The 20,858-nt window shown below is 43.8% G+C and overlaps 1 long non-coding RNA gene across 1 annotated transcript; it reads left to right on the forward strand.

The window, feature by feature from the left end:
• The first annotated feature begins 3,730 nt into the window (after positions 1 to 3,730).
• On the forward strand, positions 3,731 to 19,429 carry LOC120438003. Its single transcript, XR_005611575.1, has 3 exons — positions 3,731 to 3,840; positions 13,023 to 13,083; positions 19,248 to 19,429. It is a non-coding gene; the product is annotated as an uncharacterized LOC120438003 (long non-coding RNA).
• The last annotated feature ends 1,429 nt before the right edge of the window (positions 19,430 to 20,858 follow it).

Genomic DNA, 20,858 nt, shown 5'->3' on the forward strand with positions numbered 1-20,858 from the left:
CAGGAACTTTGTTGGAGAAGCTGAAAAGACATGAAACTGGTGGAGATCCCAAACCAGTTGATAGTGCTGATTATTCCAAATAAAGCTGTTTTCCATTTGAGATGAAATGACTTTCTGTCCTGATATATAATAAAGATGTGAGTTGTTTTGAGCCCCTGTATTAAAAGTAGATCCAGTTTAAAGTCAGCTTGAGTTTGATGTCTTTATGTCAAAGCTGCTCATGATGTTGAGCTGCTGATGGAATAAAAACAGGTAAAAATCTGCCTCAATATAAAAGCATGTAGTCCAGACTTAAATGGAGCCTATTGTTAGCTGAGGTCCACACACAGTGTTTGACAGTGTAAACTGTGTGAAAGGGCTGCTGGTGGAGCTCACTAGGATGAGCAGGTGACCATGTGCCACGAGGTGAGAGCAGCTGGCCTGGCTTTGATTCTGACCACGCCCCTTTCTCTCTCCCTCTGCTTTGCTGTCACTTATCTTCACTGCTCTGTCCAATAAAGCTGAAAAAGGCCCCAAATCAAAGAAATCTGCTGCAGCCTCTGAAATGTCTTCTGTTTCCTTCCGACGGCTTTTTCACCGTCAGCCCATCAGACAGTCCAGCAGCATTTATGATGATGTCATGATGTTGAAGAGACTGCTATGGTGGCCTCCCATGACCCCAGCCTCATCTACACTGAGATGCAGACATTTGAAAACAACTGAATAATAGTCCAACACAACAGTCTGTGTACAGACACACACTGAGCTTTCATAGAGTCAAAGGAGTCAATCAAACACAGCTAGTTGAGTCATTTCTTGTGTGAGTCTAAAGTGAATCTAGTATTTGAAAGTCCACTTCCTGTATTTGTTGTTGAAGACTTCTTCAGCTTCTTCTCAAGGACATCAGCTGCTTGTTTGGCAGCAGAGGCAGTTAAGAAGCTTCCTGAAAAACACTGAACAGTGAGTTCACTGTGGCATATGACAAATTCAGCTTTCTATGTGCAAATGTGTCTGTGTCAACCTTTCAAATGCTGTTGAATCCAAAACATCAGCGGCTCCTTGGCTGCTCACTTCATGCACTTCTGTCTTTGTGACAGTCCAATGACATCACAGCTGTTTCCACCCCAGTGTCTCAGGACTGGACACCTTTAAACATGTGGAGGATCAAACAGCCGTCCAGCTAAACATACATGAAACTATCAAAGCTGACAATCATCCCAATAACATCTAATGGTACATATATATAGACACAGGACTACAAGGAAATGGCTCTCAGCATCTGGCTGTGGGAACAAATGATCCCTGTTTGTGTTCAAATTGTGTGCATGTTTTAGACGTGTGTCACATGTAGAAACACAAAAATCCCACAATGACACAAAGATGTGTTTGACACAACTGTGCAGCTGTAAGTTGTTTCTAATGATTCATTGAAGCTCTTCTAACATTCTGGAGACAATCAGTCCATGAATCTGTTCAACACCACAACAATTTGACTTCAATGTGAACGTTTGCCATTAAATAACCTTCTTCATCCAGCTGACAGCATCCTTCATTCTATGATATGAACAGTTCCTCCTGTTGATGACAAACCTCTGACATGATCTGCTTGAGGAGCTTTTTCATGTGAAGCTCTCTGAGCTCAGGGCTAAGTTGCTGTGTTTCATCTTTAAGAGCTGCTGCCTCCTCGCCGTTCTTCTTCTCCTAATGACACCATTTCTGCTTCAGATCTTTCACTGGGCCTAAAACAGATGAAGAGTAGATCTACTGCTGTTCACTGTTTGTGTCAATATGGAGAAATATGAAAGACAAACACAGCACATACAGAGAAATGTAGACAGAATGTGCAGCCAGTGCAGTAAATGGTCTAAATATCAGCTCTTTAGAAAATGATCCTGATGAACATGAAACTAACATCCAATGAGAAACACAGCTTCCTTGTTTCATGTCCAATAACAATAAATGAAGAGCTAATAAAGAGCTATTCTATTGTAAAATGCTGAGATGATTATTAGACACAACCCAGCGGCTCACCAAAAGCCTGCATTGCAAATCTATATGAAAGTAATCTATGCTCATATATGGCAAAATCCTTTAAGTGTCACTGTGTTTTCATCTGTGCTCTTGTTGGTTGGACAAGTTTGTAAATGACAAAGAGCTCAGTGGACTTTGCATCCATCAAATCCTGTTAGATGTTTGTTTTTCCTTCACAGCTTTGTGATGAAGGCTAAAGAACAGAGATATGAACTATTGCCAATATGAATCCTGATGCATGACGTGGGCACAGACCCACCAAAGCAACACTCAGCTCACCTCATTCCAGGCGCTTGTCTGCTGGAGACCATGAGCCTTGTTAGTCACACATTAGCACCGTGGTAGGAAACAGCCTCCATCATTTCATTAGATTAGAGAATTGGGGGCTTGTGGGCTTTTGGCACAGGGACACATACACTCGATTACAGCACCTTTTCATGTTCCATGTTTCTTATAACCAGTGTTGGGAAGGTTACTTTTAAAATGTATTCCATTACAGAATACTGAATACATGCCCCAAAATGTATTCTGTAACGTATTCCGTTACGTTACTCAATGAGAGTAACGTATTCTGAATACTTTGTAATACTTAATATATTATCGTGCTGTTTACAACTACATGAATGTCCTATTGCTGTGATTTATTACTGTTACTGAAGGTCCGCGGCTCCGAAACGTAGTAAAGGGACCTCTGGCTAATACGTCGGGTTCGTGTCGGGCTGGTAGCCGAAAACTAGCTTTACTTTGTTGTCTGGGTCAACTTTGCTTGCGGGAGACAGAGAGAGGCGTTGAAAGGCTGCTCCAACGGAACTTATTTTTTCCGGAGGAAAACACGAACACAGTGTACAGTTGAGTCTTAATAGCTTACTTACAAATGGGCTCGTCAGGCACTCTTCTTGGCTGCTCTGGTTATTATTATATTTACATACTTCCAGCTCCCGTTTTTGCTCCGTGACAGCTCGGACTTTTCCTTTCTCTCCCTCCCTCGCTCACAGACACATAACGTGTATGGTAGTCCATTCTCCCTGCAGCACGGACTACACTGCCCATGAGGCTACATTCTTTAGAGCTATGCCTGTAGCATTCTGCCTGTTAGCTTAGCACAACAACAACAACAACAAAAAAGCGCTCTCTCACCCAGGAAACACGCAGAGAGAGAGCGTCACCCTGTAACCATGGCAACCGTAATGCTGCCGCCTGGAACAACAGAACGTAGCTGTCAAACAAACCCAAATAATCCTGACCCGCGACAATATGAAACAAGGAAGTACCGCCGTGTAATCCATTTATTTCAACAAAGTAACTGTATTCTGAATACCACCTTTTTAAACGGTAACTGTAACGGAATACAGTTACTCATATTTTGTATTCTGAATACGTAACGGCGGTACATGTATTCCGTTACTCCCCAACACTGCTTATAACCTTGTTATATCCATCCATTCAGTCACTTCTGTTTATCCTTTTCAGGGACGTGGGGGGGTGGAGCCTATCCCAGCTGTCTTAGGGCGAGAGGCAGGGTCCACCCTGGACAGCTGGCCAGTCTGTGGCAGGGCTGACACGTAGACACAGGCTGTATCCCAATTCAGGGTCTGCAGCCTTAAAGGCTGCATTTTAAGGCCGATTACACTCACGAAGGCTGTCCCAATTCAAAGGCTGCTTGAAATGCGGCCCTCAAATGCGTCGTTCATTTCACCGAATTTTAAGGATGTGGCGGAGTAGACTTCGTGGCCCAACATATCCCAGAATGCATAGCGCAGTGGTGGGTTTGCATAATTTTGCCAAAAAAAAAACGTCGGAAGAGGGGCGCCCGAAGAGTAAACTTTAAAAGTAAGTACTGAATATTATGTCACTTATTTATGTGCAAATGTTTAATAATGAAGAACATTAAAACATTACTGTTGGCCACATGTCGGCAAAGTTATGTGACATTAGTGATGTTTGTACTAACTTGGTTTTAAAGCCTTTACTTTAACATATACGCCGTTCAATAGTTGACCTTAATCTTACAGAGAATGTGATGATGTCATGGGTATTTAAAGTAAGCACTGAGACAAATTTAGTAATGCCAGCATATTAAAAGAACAATATTTGTCTCTTATATATGATACATTTATATATACAGTGTCAAAGGAACCTGTCGTTGAGTGAAGATTTAAGGTGACAGGAAATATAAATAAATGCAGCTTGAATCTTTACTGCAGCTCAGTATTTGAAACAGAGTTCATTCACTGCTGTAATAACTAATACTGATTAAAATAATAACTTTAATATTGGCCATATTATACTTACATTACCAAACTAAGATGACTTTAGTCTCATGAACAACATTAGGTAATTGTTATTTACTAGCTAATCTTAAAATGACTGTTTAGTACAGAAATGAAGCCCAATAATCATAGATTTCACAGTCACGTGGTCTCATATGGAACGCCAGGACTGCCATAATGAATTACTTAAATACACCATTAAATAATTAATTAAATGTGGCAATAATTAATTAAAATTGGAATTAATTAATTAAATACATAGTTATGACACATGTAATTAATTAATTATTGACACATTTAATTAATTATTTATGTATTTCACATTTTAATTAATTATTGACACATTTAATTAATTAATTATTGACACATTTAATTAATTATTTATGTATTTCACATTTTAATTAATTATTGACACATTTAATTAATTATTTAATTATATATTTATTTATTTCATTTTGGCAGTCCTGGCGCCTGGCTCTCATGAATTAATTTTATCTGTCAGCCTCACCCATCAAACTCAGGGGGCGGGGTTAACGCTGATCGACTCAAAACCATTGCTTTGGCCTGGTGGCCATTGTTTTTAGCCCACAACAACCGGCAGAACTGAACTTTGAAAAACCCTGTTTGTGTGTCACCAAATACAGTTTTAATATTTTTTTAGCCGAGAATGTAGTGGTTTAATCTTCATATGTGTGGTCGGTTTGTCAAGATACAGCCTCTTTGCAAAAGTGCTTCGATGATTTCGGAGATGTCTGCCCAGTCTCACGGCAAAGCGTGGGATAGACCCGCTCGCCTCACCAAAACAATCGAGCTGTTATTACACCGACAAAGCGCAGGCCCCGGTACACAGCTGTAATAATCCCGCTGACACTGACTTCTTTTACTGAGGTTATATTTATCGGGGTGTTATTTCCTGATGTTCTTATGTGTCCTACGTGTTTCAGTCGCCAATTCTGAATTATAACTAACATTAAAAACATGTTTAAGGAGGAGAGAGAGCAAATAAATTCGATTAACAGCTGATCTTTGGGTTTTTGTTCAGTAATCAGCGTGACCTGCGTATAAACGCATAAAAGAGATAACGTTGGTGTATCCGTCATGTAGTAACTGCTGGCTTTAACTGTACAAAGGTTGTTCGACACTATGAAACACATACAGACTTCATGATGTTCGGCTAATATTTTTATTGTGAATATTAATCATGGGTTGGTATACAACGCAGCGAGGTCAGCATATCCACGATATCTTCAGATCTCTGAGTTAACACAGAGTTTCCCACCTGACTATCTAACTGTCATCTACGAATATGTCACGGGTCATATCAATATGATTTTACAGAAAAGCATCCTTAACACTGCCACCTATTCCAGAGACGTGGAAATCTACAGGATAAAGAACACAAAAATATAGCAGTCTAACGAAACACTGTAACAGAGACGAACCGTCAGTTTGTCGCAGATCAAAGTGGAATGAAAGTGATTGGTTGAACAGGTGTTCGTGATCTGTGTTATCTGCATTTTCATCAGTGTAAGAGACTCAGCAGCAGATTAGACTAACAGTTATACATTTAATAAATTACCAAATGAATCCACGATCGAACCTGTTCCGACAGTTTGAGTTTGTATTCCCTCAGCTGCAGACTCGCTGCTGTTTAATGTTTAAGGGGAAGATTAGATATAAAGCAAACGTCAAACATAGACTCAGTCTGCGTTCACATTTGATATGAGGCCAGCACGTATAGTGGCTGTGTCCTGTTTTAAGATCATACATGTAAAATTGTTGTCTGACCTCCGTCGATCCAGCCGCTCAGAGTCCGTGGTTACCATGGTTACTGCATAAGCAGCTATAATGTAAACATTACGCAGCATGGGTGTTTATGTTTTTCACTGCAAAAGAACTGTCTGAATGGTTAACTGACGTTAACTTGGATAAATTATAGTTAAGGAGTATCACATAACGCCCATGTGAGCTTTGTGACTGTTCACCACTGCACTGAAATCAGTAGGCTATTACTGAAATACACGTGCTATATCATACACTATGATATAAATAGGGAGGTCCTACTAACATGTTTAGTTTTAAAGGACACCTTCCTGCCTTTAGTCTCATTCATGAGCAGTATTAGTTTTCTTCTAACATCCAGAAGTCTGCACGATGTGTTTCATAGTTTGTAACAAACCTTTGACAGTTAAACATAACATGACCGAAAAAGCAAAAAAAAAAAAAAAAAGAGAGAGAGAGAGAGAGAAATCACACAAATTATATGTTAAGCTCATTTATTTTTAGTTAAGTAAACTCTAAAAATTCTAACAGACAGCTGGTGCTTAGAATACAGTTAAATAACTATTAAAAACAGATGATATAATATTTCTGTCCAGGTTGCAGTCTTCATCTTGAACATGCTGTTGCAAACTCTGCTCCTCTCGGTGGAAATGCGCCTTCTCTTTCCTCTTTGTATAAAACATTTTAAAAGTCAGTTTAATCTCAAAATTCACTGTTAAATCCGAAACACACCAGATAAAGAGAAGCGAATAGTTCAGTCTAACACATGTGCCAGTGAACCATTAAACGTCTGTAAAACTCTGCAGTTATGAAACATAACTTTAATTTGAGCCAAACCGATTTGCTCAGTTGTAAATAAAACAGCGAAGTAAACGTGACCCGACAGACAAAACCTGAGTGAATTAAGTCCAGCGTTTAACCACTGAGAGCTAAAACTCAGGTGAGGTTTCAAAGCTGTGTGCAGATTGGACATCAGCTGCCGATAAAGTGGGTTCGCCTATAAAGTCCTCTGTAAGGAAACAAGCTCCAGCAGCTCTGCGCTCGGGAAAATACTATATTTACTTATGTTGTGCAGAAAATGCGCTGACATTGTGTTATATCAAGCACCGGCTGCCCAGTTAAACTGTGACTATCATCAGGTAACGTGGGCGTGTTTCTTGAATTAGCAGCAGGTGTTAAACAGCTGACAGGTGAGGAGGACGCATGCAGGTAAACTGAGGGTCTGCTGAGCTGATCGCTGGTGTCCTGAGAAACATGTCAGCTCGTTCTTTATGTTACAGAAGCACAGAGACACAAGATCAGGCGGAAAGAGACGATCGTTCGGTGAAAATGCGAATCTGCGAATGCAACATGTGGAACACGGAGAGTGGAATATGTAAACAAACCGGTTGACGTAACCCCCTCGGTGCACTCTGCATGCTGACTGTTAGCAGAGCTACTGAAATCTCTGAAAACATCTGAGCACTTATGCAAACATGTTCTATGTTGACAACCTGACCAGACATGTGAAGATTACGGTAGCGACATTCGCGGCTAAAACACTGTTAAAAGTGTAGTTGGTGACAGAAAAAGCGGGGTATTTTAAAACTACACCACCACCATTGCTGCCTGTGATTTGAAACGCATTCTGGGATACCTGGCTGCCTCAAGTCTACAGAAGCAATCGATTATCTAGGATCGACCTGTTTTGACTTACATTGCACGGCAACCAATCAAATGTTAGAGAAGCTGCATGGGCAGCGTTAACCCCGCCCGTGAGTTTGATGGGTGAGGCTGACAGATAAAATTAATTCATGATGAGAGCCAGGCGCCAGGACTGCCAAAATGAAATAAATAAATATATCATTAAATAATTAATTAAATGTGTCAATAATTTATTAAAATGTGAAATACATAAATAATTAATTAAATGTGTCAATAATTAATTAATTACATGTGTCATAACTATTTATTGAATTAATTAATTCCCATTTTAATTAATTATTGCCACATTTAATTAATTATTTAATGGTGTATTTAAGTAATTCATTATGGCAGTCCTGGCGTTCCATACACAGACACATAACGTGTATGGTAGTCCATTCTCCCTGCAGCACGGACTACACTGCCCATCAGGCTACATGCTTTAGAGCTATGCCTGTAGCATTCTGCCTTTTAGCTTAGCACAACAACAACAACAAAAGGGCGCTCTCTCACCCAGGAAACACGCAGAGAGAGAGCGTGTCACCCTGTAACCATGGCAACCGTAACGCTGCCGCCTGGAACAACAGAACGTAGCTGTCAAACAAACCCAAACAGTCCTGACCCGCGATAATATGAAACAGGAAAGTACCGCCGTGTAATCCATTTATTTCACCAAAGTAACTGTATTCTGAATACCACCTTTTTAAACGGTAACTGTAACGGAATACAGTTACTCATATTTTGTATTCTGAATACGTAACGGCGGTACATGTATTCCGTTACTCCCCAACACTGGGCTTAGCTGTTTAACGGCTTGTAGTGATGTAAAATAAGTAAAATAGTAACACCCCAAAAATGTTAAACAGAAAGTAACTGGTTATGGTCCTGGGTGTCTGAGCCAGTGTTTATGTGTTTTGTGGGTTAATTAATATTCTTTGATTTTGTGTTAATCATGGTTCAGTTTCCTTGCCTCCTCTGTGTACACTGGCAGTTTTTTATACGGGCAACATGGGCCGCTGCTCGCAACTTGCAAAATAAAAAAAAATAAAAACAAATCAACAAACACAAAAACATGATATAGAGTAATAATTTGCACCAATGTGTTTTCTAAATTCTATCACACATATACGTGAAAAGTGAGCACGAGGGCCCTCGGCGCGCCTGGAGTCCCAGAAAGAAAAAAAAAATACTCTAAACAAACCCAATCTTTGCACTAAGGTGTAGGTCTGTTAGGTTATGTTGTGGTGGTTCTCAGGTTGGGGATGGGTGTTCATACATACTCATACTGCTTAAAAATTCATACTGGAGTGCAAAATTAAAACCAATGGAAGATGGACAGGAAAAGTTCAAAGATCATCAGGTATTCAGTTTAGAAAAAAGAGAAAAGAAGATGAGAAACAAGTAAACGATAAATGTAAGCAGATGGGACTTCGGATAATGGCAGTTATTATGTACGACATGTATCCTGAAACAGGACAACATTCATTAATAGGGAAAACTGCTGTTTACCTTTGTTAGCCACTTGGCTTTGATAGTACACAGTATACACAGATAGACAGTAGACACTGATGTGGCCCATTGAGTCTTTGGGACTGTTGTCAGCACAATATTAATTAGGCTTTAATTAGAAGAAGAGCTGTATTGTTGATTTGTCTGCTATTCTCAGTGTATGATGAATTATAATGACTGTTTGTTAGCCAATGTTATCACACACATGTACAGGTGAAACTGGAAAAATTAGAATATCGTGCAAAAGTTCATTTACTTCACTAATTCAACTTAAAAGGTGAAACTGATATATGATATCAACTCAGTACATATAAAGCAAGATATTTCGAGCCTTAATTTTTTATAATTTTATTTTTTATAATTTTTTTATAGTTTTGATGATTATGGCTTACAGCTTATGAAGTTGATTAGTTCCAGCTGTTGTTTAACTGAATTTCCCGGAGGAACCAACTTAAGGGATTAATAATGTTCCCTCTCTCTGTTTCTCCTCTTTAGCCTCGTTACAAACACTACAGCTAACAAGTGGATTTTCCTGTTTTAGCTCAGCCTGCAAACAAAGCAGAACCACTTCCTGCTGAAGAGACAGAGAGTGAAAGTTTTTAAATAAACTCATTGCTGCAGCAAAGAGCAGCACAACAGTGAGACAGATTTTTAGCTTCAGTGTTTTTATTCTCCACTAAGTCATGTTAGGGTTCAATGTTGAGAGAAGAATCCATAAATAACCACAGATCCAGGCGTGTGCAATTTAGACGGCATTTTAATGAATACACATGTGTGAGCTCAACAACCCAATCAGTGTTGAACTGTCTTTCTCATATTCAGACAACTGTTTTATGGGGTTAAGGTAGTACAGCCCCCTTTTCTGTTACTAGGCAGAAATACGTCACACCAAAACCACAATGACTTTTAACATAGAACATCATCTTCGTGTCTACGGCTGATGCTTCCTGTCAGCCCGCCTTCGCTGTCGCTTATCTCCCTGGAACATCAGGTGCACTTCCTCTAAGTACTTCGGCACACTTCTGCATTTCTGCCCTACCAAAATAGATCTACCATGGTGTGTATGTGTGTGTGCGTACACGTGCGAGGGCGCGTGCATGCTGTGTACTGCGTACGTGTCATGACCTCTCACTATTTGTCTGTCTGTACGTGCAGAGTTTGCATCTGCTTTCTGAACCTTAGTTGACCTCAACTTAAGCAACTTGAACTTTCCCCTATCAGTGATCCCTCTAACTAAGTGTGTGGGTGGTTACGTGTATGTCCGAACCAAGACTATATATGTGTACTCTACTGAATTAATGTTTTGATCAAAAGCCTCTACTAAAAGCTTAAATCAAAGATAAATGCATAATAAACTCTTTGGCTCTTTGGCTTGCACTCGCTCTGCTTTCGGTTTCACTTCTGCACCAGCCTGCAACTTCAAAGACATATAACTTCCTGTCCCTGCAGTCTACACAGAAACACTGAGATCATAGCAGCATTAGAAAAGCATTTAAAATTATATATTCAACCCAACAGTTCGAAGTGGTTATAACTGGACTTGTAATAAAGACTAATATAATACCAATATATTTTGAACATCTGAGTGCATCTGAATGCAACATCCCTATTAACATGAAATGGTAATGATGATTATAAAAATAGCAGCAAATAATAGCAATAAAATATTTCTATTCCCCACAGTCATTGCTTCTGTCACTAATTAGCTAACATAAACTAATCTGTGTCTATCAGCAACCAACCAACTCAAAGAGTTCATGTTACTAACTGCTCACCTCTCTGCAGCAGATGCCTGCTGGCCTTTAAAATCAATGAGGCGACCTATAGATTGCTCACTGTGTAAGGACACAGAGCTGGGTGGAGGTCCAGGTGGGTTCCTGTGAATAATGATGGAGCAGTGATGTGAGTGCTGAGCTGTGACATGGAGAAGAGTCATGGACAGTTAGAGATGGTCATCTCACCTCTGAGCTTTGGTCTGGCTCTCATGTTCCCCACACAGAGTGCTTTTAGAGGAGGGACTCCTCCTCTCTGTCCTCACACTGATCCATGCTGCTCAATTCACATCAGCTCACACACACTTTCTACCTTCACCTGCAGAGGAAACACAAATCATTCATGTGCACATCAGCTGAAATCCTCCTTTCCATCATGTGTGCTGTCCAAATATCAGCTGCTTCTTTCCTGCTTCATCTCAGTGTCAGCTGAGAGAATGACAAACCCACTATGTTTCAACATGTGAAATGATATTGACTTAAATCTGTATAGTGGGAGACCCTGCATCCTGACCTACGAAGTTCTAACCCCTGAGATTCAGTTATTTGAGCAGTTTGAGCAGGCACTGAATAACGTGACTGAAAAAATCTCAGTCTATACTGAGAACTAACTCAGCTAACTGCTAGCAGCATTTAGTTTTCCGGCAGGGATAGCTCAGTAGGTAGAGCGGTGGCCCTGTTATCTGAAGGTTGGGGGTTCGAATCCACTGAACAGCTACCCCTAAGCAAGGCACTGTCCCTACACACTGCCTCCCGGGTGCCCAATGGCTGCCCACTCCTTCTCTGAGTGTATGGAATAAATGCAGAGAGGAATTTCAATAAAGTATATATCATTATATTTAATCCTTATTATCTGCTCCTCTCACCTCTGTTTACCTCTGACAACAAGAACATTTAGCCAACAGTTTATTAGCTGTGGTGAAATTATGAACAGGCATCAGTGCGGTCACCTATACTGTCCTTGTTAAGATTCTTCACTTGTCACGTGCACAGTTATACAAGTACAACACGCAGTGAAATGTATCCTGACGCGCTCCCCGACTGTGCACAAAGAGACAGAACATTATGTACATGAAGTGAATATATACAGGAGGACATTATGTGCAGTTAGTAGCATTTAGCTTTAGTACTGAAGCAGCAGGACCAGTTCATCTGGAAAAAACAGGTGTTCATTGGCTCTTAAAATATTTGTGGCTTTGCCAAGCACCAAAGTCTTTGGACTGTCACTGATATCAGTGCTGTTATTCAACTTATTTACTGTTTTACAGGAAAATGTATTTAACATGTTAAAGAGCTAAAGCCTGACGTCACAGATGAAGCAAACAATCAGTCCAGACTGAGTTCTTCATCGTTGGTACCATTGCTTTGTTTTTAGGCAGCATCAGTGAAACCTGAAGAAAACAAAGTATAAATGTTGATGAAGTTTAAACTTTGCCAGCACGTCTCCTCTGCTGCAAACGATGGAGAGAGATGTTAGTGAAGTTTAGACCTTTGACCCACAGGAAGGTTTTTAAAGACACAATGATCAGGTTAGTGAAGGTGAGCATGATAAACTGAGCTGATCAGTCATTGTTCAGGTTTTTGTCAAACATGTAATCAGACTGATTTGTGTTTGTGTTGGATTGAAAGCGGCATTTATGAGTCCTCAGAGGTTACACACAAACCAATGCACACATTATAAATCTTAGTTTACACTGATGGATCATGTTGCACCCATTTGTAGAATTTTGGAAGCATATTTCTCTCCATATATTTCACTGGTTACAGTTTGTTGTCCTATTAAACAATCTGCAGGTCTGAGCATTGAAAGAGCGTCTGAGTGAAAAATGTCACAGAAATGGAAACAGAATCCAACATGAACGAACAGTAGAGCGCTGACTGATGCATGACTGCAGTAATGATGTGTTTGATTAAGTTTGAGCTGATGTTTAAAATAAATTGATAAATAATCTGGACACAGTTTGATTGGCTCACACTGATTGTTTTTTTTAACCAGGACAGGAGAGAGAGGAGGAGGAGAGACCAGAGGTGATGAAGAGTTCAGCAGTGAAGAAAAGGTGAGCGTCTGACAGTTTAAAGGAGCCATTATGGCTCAATAGAAGCTGTGAAGTCACTCTGCTAACATGTCAGCACACAAGCTCACACATGACTGCTTCATCAACATGGAGCTCTGAGTGTTTATTAAAGGATCATTGTGTGAAAGACGCTCTAACACAGCTGACTGCAGCCTTTAGCTGTGAGCACACAGTGTCTCACATTTACATTCACTTTACTGTCAATTACACTCAGTAACTTTAAACAGCTGCTGTGGTTCCAGGGCTGAGCCCCCAGTGTTTCCCCTGATCAGGTCTAAGATATCTGCCTGCACTGACTGCAGGGCCCAGCTACAGGATCATGTTCAGCTATAAATAGACAGCATGTTTTACAGGGACTGTCAGCACTAAAGGAGGCTGAGGACAAACTAAACAGGACACAAACACACACTGTTTGTTTATGAAGAATCGGTCAGACTGTTTGATTCCAGCCGATCAATAATCTATAATCATGTGGTTTTGTCTTCAAACACACGAGTGATCCAGAGTTTGTCCTGAAACAAGAGCTGAACATTTGCTCCAAACATCACAGCAACAGTCAAACTTTTAAAGGAGGAAACAAAGCAAACTTACAGTTTGTTCACACAGGAACAACAAGCTCCACTAGCTCCACCTGTCAGCTGCTCTAGCTGCTGCTCTTCTCCTGGACCTCAGACAGCAGGTGGTGCAGCCTCAGTGACTGGATGTTCTCTTCAAACTGGTGAAATCTGAACATCAGCGCGTCACAGCGGGACACTAAACATAGCTCTGAGCTGTGTTTAGGAGGACTCGGTGGTGTGGCGTTCAAAGACCGGTGACCCTAACATTGATGCGTTCAGGAACTTAGAGGTGTTCAGTAAATGTCGCTGTTGTTCTTCTTCACTTGTCTGTGATGTCAGCACTAAAACTGCAGCTCACACTTCCTGTTACCTGCTCTCTCAGTGAGGTTAGTGCACGTGTGTCATTTCAGCTCAGCCAGTCATCCTGTGTTCGTGATAATAAACACCAGCCTTCACCTACCTGTGAGTCCTTTCCTCACCCACACGGCAACCACTGACATGATGGGGACCACCTGCTGTGGGAACTGTTCCCAGTCGGGCTTGCAAAGCGGCAGCTCTGCTTGGAAGTGTTTCCAGAAGCTGGAGGCCAACAGGAGCTGATTCAAAGTTGCACAGAGCCCATTTACATGCAGCCTAAGTTCTGTTTCTTTTGTTATCATTGCCACATGTCCCCACATCACATGCAGCCAATCATAAAGTGACTCAAAATAGAGCCTCAAGGATTTTACATTTGCACCATTTCATTCTTGTGATAGTTAAACTGAGTTATTAGGATAAAATCCTTGTGAGTTCATGTCTGCCCATCAGATAGGGTGACAGCTCTTGATCTGTGTCCTTTGCTGCTGGAAAACGTCCAGTTGTTACCATTTCCAGGACACGAGACAAGGTGACATCAAACAAGGTCTGATCTCGGCGACACTGACTGGTAATGTGTCCAGTTGAGATGCGTAGAATACCTCAACCGCTCCCTGTTTCTGTTTCTGTGCAAGGGGCAGAGGCAAACGTGAAAGTCCGGCCGCATTGGCGTGATGTGCCCCCTTCCGATACTGCAAGGTGTAATTATGTGCTGACAGAAGGAGCGCCCAGCTGCCATTGATGGTGTACCTTTTACTGGACTCAGAATGGAGGTCAGTGGGCGATGATCAGTGAGCGAGGTGAACTTGTTACCATGGAGATACTGGTGAAACTTGCGCACTCCAAGAACAATTGCCAACGCCTCCCTCTCGATCTGAGTATAGTTTTGTTCTGCTTTGCTGAGGGTTCGTGAAGCATAAGCAATTGGCCGTTCTTGGCCATCAGGCATGACATGTGAGAGCACGGCTCCAACTCCATATGGTGAAGCATCACATTCCAAACGGAGAGGCAGTTCAGGATTGTAGTGGGTGAGTATTTCTGGTGAGGCCAGACGTTCTTTAGCTTTCTGGAAAGCTGACTCACAGACTGATGTCCACTGCCATTTCTTCTCTTTACTGAGTAGCTCATTCAGCAGCTTCAGGACTGTAGCTAAATCAGGTATGAAACGTCCATAATAGTTAAGCATTCCCAGAAAGGAACGTAACTGGCTGACATTAGCTGGTGCTGGAGCTTCCATAACGGCACGCACCTTTTCTGGTGATTTGCGTAACCCTGCCGCATCAATTATGTGGCCCAGGTATTCCACTGATTCTTGGAAAAACAGGCACTTCTCCTGTTTGAGACACAGGCCATAGTCCTCCATCCATCCATCCATCCTCATCCGCTTTATCCGAGATCGGGTCGCGGGGGCAGCAGCCTAAGCAGAGAAGCCCAGACCTCCCTCTCCCCAGCCACCTCCTCCAGCTCATCCGGGGGAACACCAAGGCGTTCCCAGGCCAGCCGAGAGATATAATCTCTCCAGCGCGTCCTGGGTCTGCCCTGGGTCTCCTCCGGTGGGACATGCCCGAACACCTCACCCAGGAGGCGCCCAGAGGGCATCCTTGTCAGATGCCCGAACCACCTCAACTGGCTCCTTTCGATGTGGAGGAGCAGCGGCTCTACTCTGAGCCCCTCCCGGATGGCCGAACTTCTCACCCTATCTCTAAGGGAGAGGCCAGCCACCCTTCGGAGGAAGCTCATTTCTGCCGCTTGTATCCGCGATCTCGTTCTTTCGGTCACTACCCACAGCTCGTGGCCATAGGTGAGGGTCGGGACGTGATCGACCGGTAAATTGAGAGCTTCGCTTTTACACTCAGCTCCCTCTTCACCACGACGGACCGGTGCAGCGTCCGCATCACTGCAGCCGCAGCACCAATCCGTCTGTCGATCTCCGGCTCCTTCTCCCATCACTCGCGAACAAGACCCCGAGATACTTAAACTCCTCCACTTGGGGCAAGAACTCATCCCCGACCCGGAGTGGGCACTCCACCCTTTTCCGGCTGAGAACCATGGCCTCAGATTTGGAGGTGCTGATCCTCATTCCCGCTGCTTCACACTCGGCTGCGAACCGCTTCCAGTGCGAGCTGGAGGCCCTCACCCGATGAAGCCAACAGAACCACATCATCCGCAAAAGGCAGAGATGAGATTCTGAGGCCACCAAGTGAAAGCCCTCCGCCACTTGGCTGCGCCTAGAAATCCTGTCCATAAAATTATGAACAGAATCGGTGATAAAGGGCAGCCCTGGCGGAGCCCATCACCCACCGGAAACGAGTCCGACTTATTGCCGGCAATGCGAACCAAACTCTTACAACGGTTGTATAGGGATCGAATGGCCCGTAGCAATGGGCCAGACACCCCATACTCCCATAACACCTCCCACAGGACACCCGAGGGACACGGTCGAATGCCTTCTCCAAGTCCACAAAACACATGTAGACTGGTTGGGCAAACTCCCATGCACCCTCAAGTATCCTTGAGAGGATAAAGAGCTGGTCCAGTGTTCCGCGACCAGGGCGAAAACCGCATTGTTCCTCCTGTATCCGAGGTTCGACTAACGGACGAACTCTCCTTTCCAGCACCCTTGCATAGACTTTCCCAGGGAGGCTGAGGAGTGTGATCCCCTGTAGTTGGAACACACCCTCCGGTCCCCTTCTTAAAGATGGGGACCACCACCCCGGGTCTGCCAGTCCAGGGTACTGCCCTGATCTCCACGCAACATTGCAGAGGCGTGTCAACCAGGACAGCCCTACAACGTCCAGAGCCTTCAGGAACTCGGGCGGACCTCATCAACACCAGGGGCTCTGCCACCGAGGAGTTGTTTAACTGCCTCAGTGACCTCGACCCCAGAAATTGGCGGGTCATTCCCTCATCCCCAGACTCTGCTTCCTCCTCGGAAGACGTGTCAGTGGGATTAAGGAGGTCCTCAAGTATTCCTTCCACCGTCTGACAATTTTCTCAGTCGGCGTCAGCAGCGCACCGCCAGCACTATACACAGTGCAGGTAGAGCACCGCTTTCCCCTCCTGAGGCGCCTGACGGTTTGCCAGAATCTCTTGAGGCAGTCCGAAAGTCTTTTTCCATGGCCTCTCGAACTCCTCCCACACCCGAGTTTTTGCTTCAGCCACTGCCCGAGCCGCATTCCGCTTGGCCTGTCGATACCTGTCAGCTGCCTCTGGAGTCCCACAGGCTAACCAAGCCCGATGGGACTCCTTCTTCAGCCTGGTGGCTCCCTTCACCTCTGGTGTCCACCATTTGGTTCGGGATTCCCACCACGGCAGGCACCAACCACCTTGCGGCCGCAGCTCAATGCAGCAGCCCGCAATGGAGACGCTGAACATGGTCCATTCGGACTCAATGTCCCCAGTCTCCCTCGGAATGTTGTTGAAGCTCTGCCGGAGGTGTGCGTTGAAGATCTCGCGGACTGGGGCCTCTGCTGACGTTCCCAGCACACCCTCACTACGCGTTTAGGTGCACCGGGTCTGTCCAGCGTCCTCCCCGCCACCTGATCCAACTCACCACCAGGTGGTGATCAGTTGACAGCTCAGCCCCTCTCTTTACCCGAGTGTCCAGAACATGGTGGTCGCAGGTCTGGTGATACGATTACAAAATCGATCATCATCGACCTGCGGCCTAGAGCATCCTGGTGCCACGTGCACTTATGGACACTCTTATGTTCGAACAAGGTGTTCGTTATGGCCAAACTGTGATTTGCACAGAAGTCCAATAACAAAACACCACTGGGTTCAGATCAGGGAGGCCGTTCCTCCCAATCACGCCCCTCAGGTCTCGCTGTCGTTACCCACGTGAGCATTGAAGTCTCCCAGCAGGACAACAGAGTCTCCAGGTGGGGCACCTTCCAGCACCCCCAGGGACTCTAAGAAGGCTGGGTACTCTGAACTGCCACTCGGCGCATAAGCGCAGATGACAGTCAGGACCCGTTCCCCGACCCTAAGGCGCGGGGAACAAACCCTCTCATCCACCGGGAAAAACCCCAGCGTGCCGGCAGCAAGCCGGGGATATTATAATACCCACCCCAGCCCGCCGCCTCTCTCACCAGGGGCAACTCCAGACTGAGACAGAGTCCAGCCCCTCTCCAGGAGACTAGTTCCAGAGCCCAAGCCATGCGTGAGGTGAGCCCGACTATATCTAGCGGGTACTTCTCAACCTCACGCACTAACTCAGGCTCCTTCCCCACCAGAGAGGTGACATTCCATGTCCCTATTGCCAGTCTTGGCAGCCGGGGATCGGTCCGCCAGGGCCTCCGCTCCTGGCCGCCGCCCGACACACAATGCACCCGACCCCTATGGCGCCTCCTGCGGGTGGTGGGCCTGCGGGAGTCCTCCAGCCTGCCCAAAACTGCCTTAAGGGTTCTCAGGTGTGTCTGTTTATCTGGACCACTGACGAGGATGTCATCCAGATAACAATGGGTGTATGGTAGGCCGAGAAGCACTTGATCCATAGCCTTCTGAAACAATGCAGGTGACGATGCCACTCCAAAAGGCAAGCGATTGAAACAACAGCCCTTTTTGTGTCGAAATGGTCAGCAGCTTCTTAGACTCCTCTTCTACCTCCATCTGTAGGTAGGCATTTGCTAAGTCTAGCTTACTGAAATGCTGACCCCCTGCTAGAGAAGCAAACAGGTCCTCAATGCGTGGAAGTGGGTACTTATCCACACAGAGCTGTGAATTTAGAGTGACTTTGAAATCACCGCAGAGTCTCACTGAGCCATCCTTCTTGTTGACAGGGACCACGGGCGTAGCCCAATCACTATGCTCCACTTGTAAGTGTCACAGAAATGGCTTATGTATAAGAAGTTTAATAGATGGTTCCAGCAGTTAAAATGTTCTTGCTTGTACAGTTCTGTGGACAATATTGTAAAGGTGTGTTTATCTTGTATAGGAGACATGTTTATCTTGTCACAAAGAACAAGTTTTATTACACCGCTATTATCGCGAGGTTTGGGGCGTGATAATATAGACTGTGAGCCCACGTTTAATAATCACGCTAAGGAGTTCAGCGAGCTATCTGCAAAGGCCTGGTTAGTCTACCAGCTGTACAAGAATGCGCAAGACTGTAAAGGTATTCTTCTAGAACCTCCGAAGTGGCAGGCGGCCACGAGGTAATTTATTGTTGTTAAAGCACAAATGTTACTTTTGATAGACTGAAGCGCTTAAAGCCTTTGTGTTTTGTGTTTGTAGTTTTCACGGCATTCAATAAATGCAGCGAAGCGCCCGTCTTGAAGAAGCCGTGCCTGTGTTGTCATTTCGGAGTTACAGTGAAAACTCGCCCTAGCCAGTGCCGGTGAGAAGCTAATTAAGAAGACGGCAGCTGCAGAGAGAGACGGGGAAGTGGAGCGACACAAGAGGGCGCCATTGTATAAGCTCACCGTTCTCAAGCAGCCAAGCACAGCAGCAACAACGTTACACAACTGGAGTAAGGTGGAAATTAACAAAGGACAGTGTTAAAAGTAGAATAAGAGTGGTTTAAGTCAAGTTTAAAGAGCCACAATAAGTTTCTATAACACATTGTCAAAGTTCATTTAATTTCTACTGTACTTCAAGGTGATGCTTTGTAGTTTGGTGAATAGTGTACTTGCTTAAGGTCAAAGTTTGAGTAAGGTTTACAAGGTCCTTTAAGAAAAGGTGCACTTAAAGTATACAGTAACAGTAACCCCAAAGTAACTTAAGTCGCAAATTTAAGAAGTATTTGAAATCTGAACACAGTGCGCTCAATGACATTTAACTAGACTCCCGAGATGGTTGACAAAGATCTCGAAGAGCACCATGCTGTACCACTTACCAAAGTGGAAGAAAATGATGATGAACAAATTACAGAACTACAGACTGTTCGTAAAAGTGAAAGAGTAAGAACACTAACAGAAAAGGGTAAAGAGCTTCAAGAGAAGAAACTCAAAGGCCTTCAACACAGATATGCCGTTGTTTGAAAAATGGAGATATGAAGCAAGATTGAGCAAAGTAATATTAAGAAATGAAGTTTCCGAGAGTGAATTGAATGAGCTCATTAACAATGTAAATGTTGCCTGCAAAGATGTACAAACCATTTATGAACAAATACGGCAAATACAAACTCCTGATGCAGATGAAAGACGCAAAGTGGATGCATGTACATCACTTTCCTCGTTCATTGTCAGAAGAGCTGAAAAACACCTACAAGGAGACCTTGCAGATGGTGATGAAGAGCCATGGCCAGACGTTGGGTCGTGCTTAGGATCTGACAGTACTAAATCAAGGTCAAAGTCACGAAGGTCTAAAAGTAGTTCAAGCCAGTCATACTCACAAACAATCAAAAGAATAGAAGCAGAGGCTGAGGCAGCTGCGTGTCAAGAAGTATTAGCTGTAATGGAGGACCAAGAAAGGGAAGCAGCTGAACTACAAAAGTTGGAACTTGAAAACTTGGAAAGGCAACAAACAATGGAGGAGCAGCGCAGAAAGATTGAACGCTTGGAAGAGGTTAAAAAATGGAATGCTGCAAGAGCTAAAGTAAAGGTTTACGCAGAAGCTGAGAGTATTTCTGAAAGTCGTAGTTTAGTGCGCAGTATCAAAACTGGGAGCGAAACCTCAGCAATTCCTGCTCCACCGCAATTTCCCTCTCAAGCTTCAAATACAATCCAAGCCCATAATGCCACAAGCCCTGCATTTGTTCCACATACTCCCACAGTCATCAACCAAGCCCAACAAAATCCTGGTGTGCAACCTAAGGGCACCACAGGCCGAGCACTTAACGCATCAAGTCCGCCATTTATCCCTAAAGAAACACAAGCTGCCGCTTCTGCAACTCATCCACAGCCA

This window comes from Oreochromis aureus, linkage group 3, assembly GCF_013358895.1.
Source record: "Oreochromis aureus strain Israel breed Guangdong linkage group 3, ZZ_aureus, whole genome shotgun sequence".
Classification (NCBI taxonomy): Eukaryota; Metazoa; Chordata; class Actinopteri; order Cichliformes; family Cichlidae; genus Oreochromis; species Oreochromis aureus.